Source organism: Cibotium barometz, chromosome 19, assembly GCF_041138505.1.
Source record: "Cibotium barometz isolate CiBa-2024 chromosome 19, ASM4113850v1, whole genome shotgun sequence".
NCBI lineage: Eukaryota > Viridiplantae > Streptophyta > Polypodiopsida > Cyatheales > Cibotiaceae > Cibotium > Cibotium barometz.
In genome coordinates this window covers 2452761-2462094 of record NC_141064.1, presented here as the reverse complement: position 1 = coordinate 2462094, position 9334 = coordinate 2452761, and the positions used below count along the sequence as shown (strand labels likewise).

Here is a 9334-nt window from a genome sequence, read left to right as displayed (position 1 = left end):
ATTTTTCCTCTACAGCCTGCTGGAAGGCCTCCACCATGAGAGGGTTGAGCTCCACACAAGAAAGATAAGGGAAAAATGGAGATTTTTGACCTAATCTACACCACAAGTGATTCAAATCACCTAAGCTCTAGATACCATGTTGAGAAAACGTGGTGCTCATGCTAGATCAAGTGTGTGGAGAGGAGAGACTCAAAAAGTACAAGAATAAACTCTTGCTTATTAAGTTGTTTATGAATACAACTAGGCCTTGCTCTCATACAAAATGCCTCCACCTTTAAATAGGTGAGCTAGTGGACCTTAAGTCCATTCACACTCACACCCTTCTCTCACCCTTCTACATAACCTTAGTCCCTTAATACACACAATACCTGGGCTTTCTCACAACAAAGACCAATGTAGTCTCTCTCAAAGAGTCTATGGAGCAGCCACACTGCCTTCTTGTCACCCTCTGTAAACACTCTAGCAAACCAACAATAGTCTTTCAGAGAGAACACCCTAGAGCACCACAGCTTGATGAATTCTAGAAACAATCTGCTTGTGAATGTTTGGGCCTTCATACACTCAGAACACGACCACCCTCTCATGTAGTCGACCTCTCCATCATCTTGGGTGACAGCAACAATAGAGAGGTCCTCCACTTCAAGGTTCTAGCATCCAAGAAGGTGTTGCCCAGCCAATTCAGCAGTTCCAGCCACAGCAGCCCTTTTGTCTTCACAAGCTCTTGCGGCTCCTTACCTATAGCCCACAACACTCCTCCAGGTCCTCTTTTCTCTTCTTGCCAACTTTTTGGTAGCCACCTAAGGCCATGCAGAGCTTTGAGTCCCTTCACACATGCTACCTCATGCAATAGGCAATATAAGGTTGTTACCTCAAGCTTCTCCAGTTTTGATATATTTTAGCAAAAAAAAAACTTAATTACCTCGGTCCCCCAATAAGAGGTGTTCACACCTGCCATTTCGTCCATGCATCTCACAAGCCTATTGACCTGCCATGCCATGCCTTATTACCATCCAAGTCGAGCACATTGATAAAATCCGGATGCTTTCTACTTCACCGGAAAAAAGCATATCATAGTTTGCCCCGCTCCCCTTTAGTTAGAGCATTCACGGTCAACCAAAAGAATCTGGCAAAACTTTATTCAATCTAACAACTACCTAGCTTCTATCTACTTATTCATACCATCCAGCCTCAACACAATCCACCTAGATCAAATGGCATAAGCACATCCTCCCATGCTTTGTAATCATGAATTTCATGTCCAACCCATATCAAACCCTTTGATATCCCTTGCAATATACATCTGCGCATCTCTTTTGCCTCTGTCAAATGTTCATCTTCTCCCAACATGCATTAGCAAGCATGCCAATAGACATATTCTCCCACTCAACCTCAAATTCTCCTGTCCTACCAACTTGCAAAGGAAGACCTGCTTCTTCTTCATCATCATCACAAGAGAGACCATCAGTGGATGTATCATCAAAGTTTATCACTGAAGTATTGCCATCCTCATCATTAGCAAAATAGGCAATTGACACATCACTTCACTTCCAAGGTTCCCAGGTTGCCCAGCCAATTCAGCAGACTACTGTAACATCAAAGGGTACGCCCTTGTCTACTATTCCCCCAACTCTGTCAATTTCACACGTGACATGTCCATGCGCTTCATTTCAGTCCTTCCTCTGGAATATCAGATGATGGTCCCTCTGGCTATCACGCGAAGCAACTAGTATAGAAACAACAATGGGTTGCTCCACAGCTCCCCTGCTTCTTCCCAGACTGTAGCCTTCAAATAAAAAATAACATAATCATCCTCATAGCCTTATCGCATACCTTCCCATTCTGTCAGCCTCAGATAACAGAACAAAACAGTCGACCTCCTTTGAAGAAACAACATCCTCTCTCACTGACTTTTCCTCTGTGCTTCTTCCACGTAGCCCAAGCCTTCTCCAGCAACACAAGCCAACAATCAATCACCCACACCCAAGCCTTCTTTAGATCGCTTCGCCATACTCAGCAGAGCCCCCAGCTGACACCAGGTTCCAGCCACAACAGCCCTTTTGTCTTCACAAGCTCTTGCGGCTCCTCACCTGTCGCCCACAACACTCCTCCAGCCCCTCTTTTCTCCTCGCCAGCTTTTTGGTAGCCGCCTACCATGCAGAGCTTTGAGTCCCTTCACACACGCTACCGGCAGTATATGCTCCGGTTTTTTATATATTTTAGTTGATAAACTTAATTGCCTTGGTCCCCCAATAAGATGTGTTCACACCTTCCATTTCGTCCATGTATCTCACAAGCCTATTGACCTGCCATGCCATGCCTTATTGCCATCCAAGTCGAGCACATCGACAATGTCCTGATGCCTTCTCCTTGACCGTAAAAAAGCCTATCATAGATTACCCACCCCTCTTTTGGTTAGAGCATTCATGCTCAACCAAAAGAATTTGGCAAAACTTTATTCAATCTAACAACTACCTAGCTTCTATCTACTTATTCATACCATCCAACCTCAACACAGTCCACCTCGATCAAATGGCATAAGCACATCCTCCCATGCTTTGTGATCATGAATTTCATGTCCACCCTTTGATATCCCTTGTAATATACATCTACGCATCTCTTTTTCCTCTGTCAAATGGCCATCTTCTCCCAACATGCATTATGGCTAGGTTGCCACCATCAAAAATATCATGTACATACCTCTTTCTATGCCATAAGCACATCCTCCCATGCTTTGTAATCATGAATTTCATGTCCAACAAGGATTAACCCCTTTGATGTCCCTTGTAATATACATCTGCCTCCATCAAATGGCCATCTTCTCCCAACATGCATTATGGCTAGGTTGCCACCATCAAACACATCATGTGCATACCTCTTTCTATGCCATATTTCCTCCCAAGTGTGCCAATCTAGAACCCTATCAAAAAACTTAGTTGCATTCGAATCCACACATGGACTGCATCTCCTCACTATGTCTATCATGCCCATCCCCCTTATGATGTGGAGAAACACGGCCATTGCAAGAACCTGCACAGTACATCCAACACGAAAACGTAAAGAGCAAAGTATCCTTGACTGGCATCCCTTGTACATTTCAGCATGTGCAATCTTGATTGGGCTCTCCTCACGTAGACCTGCATAGCTGCATCCATTTTTATCATGGGCTCATCAAAGCCCCAATCATAGGCATCCACGTGCTCTTCTATAGATCCATCCACCTCCTATTTACACACATCCAAGACACTCTCTTAACACATAGAAAGCTCATTGTTACCTACAAAATAGTGATCCTCCTCATCTTGGTGATATGCATGAATTTGGCCCAAGAATCCTCCTCATGCTCCTCACCATCATCATGATGTTGTTCAGCAACCCGCAAGCTCATGTCTGGGAACTTCGTTGTACCAAGAACCTCTGGGTTTTCTTCATCCTATGTGATATTCTCAAGAGAGTCCACCATAACCCACTCATGCCTAGCAAGCATTCCAATAGACATGTTCTCCCACTCAACCTCAAATTATCCTGTCCTACCAACTTGTAAAGGAAGACCTGCTTCTTCATCATCATCACAAGAGAGACCATCAGTGGACGTATCATCAAAGTCTATCACTGAAGTATTGCCATCGTCATCATCATCAAAATAGGCACTGTCATCCATAGCTGCATGTATGCTCACGAACCTCTTGTGCTCCTGCATCAAATACTACACCATACCTTTTACATCAGGTAGTACATCAGGTAGTTCTTGAGCAAAACAGTAGTAGTCTTTCAGAGTGAACACCCTGTAGCACCACAGCTTGATGAATTATGCAAACAATCCGCTTGTGAATGTCTGGGCCCTCTCATGTAGTCGATCGGTGTCTTGTCCTCCACTTCAAGGCACTAGCATCTAGGAATGCGTTGCCCAGCCAACTGAGCAGACTACTGTAACATCAAATGGTACATCCTTGTCTACTATTCCCCCAGCCGTGAGTGTCACCCGTGACTTCTCCATGCACTTCATTTCAGTCCTTTCTCTGGAATATCAGATGATGGTCCCTCTGGCTTACACTCGAAGCAAATGGTATAGAAACAATAGCAGGTTGCTCCCACGGCTCCCCCGCTTCTACCCAGACTGTAGCCTTCAAAAAAAAAATAATACAGTCATCCTGTTGGGTGGGGTGCTTGCCATATTCTTTGAAGTGATGGCTAGCCTATCATCTCTTCTTATGGGGAGTGTGGGTGACGACCTCGAGAGGGGAGTCGGAGTGCTCTACACTGGCCATGGCAAGACAAGTGAGTAGAGGGAATGGGAGGGGAGTCGGAGTGCTCTACACTGGCCATGGCAAGACAAGTGAGTAGAGGGAATGGGAGGGCAAGATTCTGCTAGGATTCGGGAGAAAAAAGGACAATAATTTGGCTAGAGAGCAAGAAAAAAAGTGGGAAAAATGAGGGGTGGTGGGCCCTTATATAAATTTTCTCGGGAGGTACGCATGTGGTTCTACAAAGGTACGCCTGTGGCTCTAAGAATGCCGATGGCTCTTTAGAGGAACATCCATGGGAAGAGAGACTAAACGGTCATTGGCAACGTAGAAGGGGGAGGAATGCCCATGGCTCTGCAATGGTATGACCGTGACTGCGTAGAAGGGGGAGGAACGGCCGTGGCTCTGTAGAGGAACTGCCATGGATAAGAGAGACTAAACGGTTGTGTGGCTACGTAGAAGGGGGGAGAATGCCCATGGCTCTGTAGAGGAATGGCCATGGGGGATAAGAGAGATTAAGCGGCTGTGGCTAGAATGAGTGAGATGGTTGTCTAACCACATTGCTTACACATTAGTTTTCCTACAATCATGCTATACATTGCTCTTAGACATGTTTTGTTGAGTTTTTTGCGCTCAAAGATTCGATCACTCAAAACATCCCCAGTGAGCCTTTCCTATACCTCAACTCTTAAGCTAAGTAAGTACCAAGAATTCCATCGACATGACTGCTTCAGTGTCATATGTTAAGCTAAAGGGTGTTGTGTTAATGGCCACTTTGTATGTTGTCCATCGATAGTGTAGTCGGCAACTTCTAATCCCAGTTGTTGACTCTCCTCTACAGTCTTGGTTAAGATAGCACATAGAGTTTTGTTAGTACCTTCTACTTTATTACCTCGTTTATGAAATGGGTGCCATTGTCACTGACAAGCTCAAGAGGACATGCAAATCAAGTGATTATACACTCATAAAGGAATTTGGCTATGGACCTCTCATCATCGGCATTTCTTGTGACTCAGGCTTCGATCCATTTTATACAGTAGTCTATTTTACTGCTGCAATAATATACTGTGCTTGGGTGTTTTTGGGTAGTTGAGCTAATGGGACCAATGAAATTAATGCCCAATTTCTTGAATGGATGCAAGGACATCAAGGGATAGAGGGGCATCTTGTCTCTATTGTGCAAAATTATGGTTGGTTGGCATTCATCATATCGTTTGACATACTTAACCAAGTCTCCAAATTTGGTTAGCCACCATAAGCCTATTAGAAGGATCTTTCAAGCAGTGGTATCTACTGTGAAGTGTCCGCTTGTAGCCCGTGGAGTGGACATATTCTAAAATAGAGATGTATTCATCCTAATGGACTCCTCGTCTCATTATTATGTCTTTCCCTTATTTGTACATTTGTCCCGTGCTTCCTTCTTAATAAGACGTATTGTATCGGCATTTTAATGAGTAGGCCATTAGCTAGGAAATGTGCAACTTCCTCTTCCCATTCAAGAATCAAGCATAGTTGGAACAGAGGAGCATCTCGCATGTCATCATTGATTCCCACAGCGGTTCTTTATTAGGAATGTGCATGTGGTTGGCTAGTACATGTTGGAAACCTTTGCGTACCACAGTGAAATCAAACTCCAACAAAACTACAAGCCATCTTGTCATTCTGCCCGTGGTGCAAGGCTTATTCACCAGGTAAAGAAGAGCATGATGGTCTACAAAGAATGTGAATTTAGTCACCAAAAGATAATAACAAAACTTTTTGACTATATAGACCATGGCAAACCCTTCTATTTCCATGGTGGTGTAATTTTGTTATGCTTTGTTTAATTACTGTGACTGGCAAAGCTAATAGGAAAGTCCCTATTGTGTTCTCTTGGTTGTGCTAGTACAGAACCAATTGCAAAAGCCGAAGCATCTATATGGACATGAAATAATATTCCCCAATTGGGGATCGTAAAATAGTTGAACTTGCCAATGCTTTCTTGAGGGTATCATATGCTTGTTGGCACTCCTCTGTCCATTCGAAAATAACTAGGAGCTTGTAAAGGGGATGAACGATGTCGGCATACATAAAGATGAAACACCGGTAATAACCAACATGCCCCATAAATTATTGGACTGGTGGTGACTCCAGAATGAGTCACACCTTGTTGTTGTCATCTATGGAAATGCCATGTTATGAAATAGTGTGTCCCGAGATCACTCTATGTCGGACCCAAAACTAGCATTTCAAAGGGTTAAGAGAGATTCTATAGAGTCTGCATCTCTCTAGTGCTTTTCACAAACGCCGTAGATGTGCTTTCTATGTAGTCATCCATAAAAAGGAATTTTTGTAAATACTCCGTATGCACATCAGGTGTTAAAAGGTCCATATGGCATTGGTCAAACCAAATGGCATGACACGGTATGCATATGTGCCCAATTTAGTGGTAAAAGCCATTTTTTGTTGATCCTTTGGGTCTATTAGTACCTAGTTATAGCCAAAAAATCCATCAAAGAAGCTATGGGCCTACTTTCTTGTGAGACGCTCTATGAAGGGTAATGGATAGTGATCTTGTATCGTGGATGCATTGACCTTTTTGAGGTCCACACACTCTCACTTTTCCATTTTTCTTAGGTACTATCATGATAGGTGAGACCCATTTAGTGTGCTCTATTTTGTAGATGAATCCAACATTTGTGAGTCGATCAATATCTTCACGAACCATCTTAGAGTACTTAGGATTCATAGGATATGCTCTTTGCTTTACCAACCTTGCCTCTTTCACCACAGGAATGGTGTGTTTGACCACTTTAGGAGGTACACCTTTTGTATCAGTGTATTTCCAAGTGAAGTAGTCCTGGAATTCAATGAGTGGCAAACAGTCGAGGTTTATATGCTCCCTTTCTTGAGGGATGGATGGTAGCATCTTCTCTTCATCAGATGAGGAAGATGACACATTTGTGGTCTTCCCCTTGTCGAATCCACTTTTTATAGTAAGACGGTGTGAGGTGAAAACAAGAAAAAAGACCATGCCTCTATAGCCCTTCACCTCCCAAAGTTTGATAAAACACCACGACAACGGGGGCACCACCAGCCACCGGCTGGAACATTTCTCACTGTTCACCACCCACCCACACCAGAAAGATAGCTCAAAACCACGATAGATAAATGATCATCCAGCAAAAACATACACGGCACCATCCACACTCTACAAACTCAGCAATTACACCAAAAACCAAGACTCTGGCTTGGATTTATTGCCAAGGGAATCCACCCTTGCATCTGACAACCAAGCCTCTCTCCCGGTCTCTGCTTCTCTTCAGAGGGCGCCCCACCAGCAACCCTCAACTTCCTCGTAGCCCGGCGACTCTTTGTCCAGCTGCCTGCCAAGTGTAGTAGGCGAGTCCCACCTGTCTCCAGCCCACACATCAGCACTTCTACTGCAGCCAACACACAGCACCCAAGGCTCTTTCTCTCTCTCTTCAGAGGGCACCCCACCAGCAACCCTCCTTCACTGCCAACTTCCCTCTTCAGCTGTCTTCAGTCAGCTTTGCACATCCAGCTTCTCTCCACGGCAATCTCTAGTCTTCGCCCTGCATCCGGCCCATCCACCAGTGCGCCTGCAGAAGCTGCTTTATCCACTTCAAAGGTGGCCTCCAGTTGACGCCAGCCCCTTCTCTTCACTCTCCTCGATCACTCCAGAACCCCCATGGTCGGTGCCTGCAGCCAGCCTCTCTCAACGCTGACAACTAGCCCTTCTGCGCACCCAGAGGCCTGCAGCTTCTCTTCCTTTGCATCTGCCTGCAGAACCAGCAGGCCATAGCTCTCGCACAAGGCGGCTACCACACCAGCCCCAAACTCGCTGTATTGGCGTCTTCCAGCCACCAGCTTTCTACTAGCTTCTCTCTCACAAGGCAGCAACCCCTTGCATCACCAGCCACTGTAACCCCTCTAGGCGGCTCCCTGGCCGTCAGCTCCTCGCCAGACCTTCACGTCTGGCCTCTGCTGAATCACCCCAGTGGCCTTAGTCTATAAGGCAGCTGCCTTCCCTTCGACGCCTTGCTAACAAAACTAGCTCATCCCTCCTTTTTCAGGCGGCAACTCCACACTTTTTATTTTCTCTCCACGCTCGCCAACCTTCTAGACGTCTGCTGACAGCAAAGGAAGGCTTCCACGTGGTCTCCAAAATTATTGGCCACGTTATATCATTATATTCTTTATTTTAAAGCTTCAATTAGATGGCCACAATCACCCTCTCATTAGCTTGCTTCATCTGAACATGCGGCGCCCACACAACTTTCCTTCCAGATGCCAAAACTTACCTAAACACGACCATTGCCCATGCTCCAAAGGCGGCCTCTCTTTCAAATCGGTCGGTGCCCTGTATTTGGCCACCCGCACACCATGCTGCTGCAATAAAAAACTTCCAATGTCAAGCACCTACTCTAAAAAAAAACGTGCGTGTACCAGCTCACTGCAAAACCATTCAGTCTGTACATTTGCCAGGGCATTCAGGGCAAAGCTTATTCACAAACCATGCATCCCACATATACACAGACTCAAAACATTTCGCAGATTTTTGCCTGACAACGGCTGTCTCCTGTGCCGATCTTTGTGGCCCTTTTCTTTTGAGTGCGCCTAGCTATTTGTGCTTGCTCACAAACCTCTTTAGAAGACAAGACCCTTGCTTGTCTTGGGGTTTCCTGATTTTGTGAAGTGGATGTTTTGGTGGGGGCGACAGCATGAGTAGCAGCTCTCCTCTTGCTGCTTTACATCTATGTGATTGCATTGAGAGGTGCTGTATGGATGAAGCCATCCCAGACACTTAACAAGTTTATGTTGGTGCTTGGTTTAGCTTCATTTCCTTTTGCAAGGACACCCGTTCTCAATGGGAAATCCTTATACATGTGGTATATTCCACAATCTATGCATAAAGGACTCTAGAGGCGGGGGTACTCACAGGAGTACTTGCCATCCCTTTCTTGACTAGACATTCACCTATTCGGTGAGGTCGAGTGTAGTGATATCTAGCATTGCATAGTTGTTTAGACATACTATTGAAGTCCCACCCATGCGGTGTTACAGCTGCACTTGGTATACGAGGTATATAT

At 45.1% G+C, this 9334-nt stretch overlaps 1 long non-coding RNA gene across 1 annotated transcript; it reads right to left on the bottom strand.

The window, feature by feature from the left end:
- Positions 1-1109: 1109 nt before the first annotated feature.
- On the bottom strand, positions 1110-4291 carry LOC147628103 (uncharacterized). Its single transcript, XR_015268053.1, has 2 exons — positions 3550-4291; positions 1110-1426 (listed from the first exon to the last, which is right to left on the bottom strand). It is a non-coding gene; the product is annotated as an uncharacterized LOC147628103 (long non-coding RNA).
- Positions 4292-9334: the final 5043 nt, after the last annotated feature.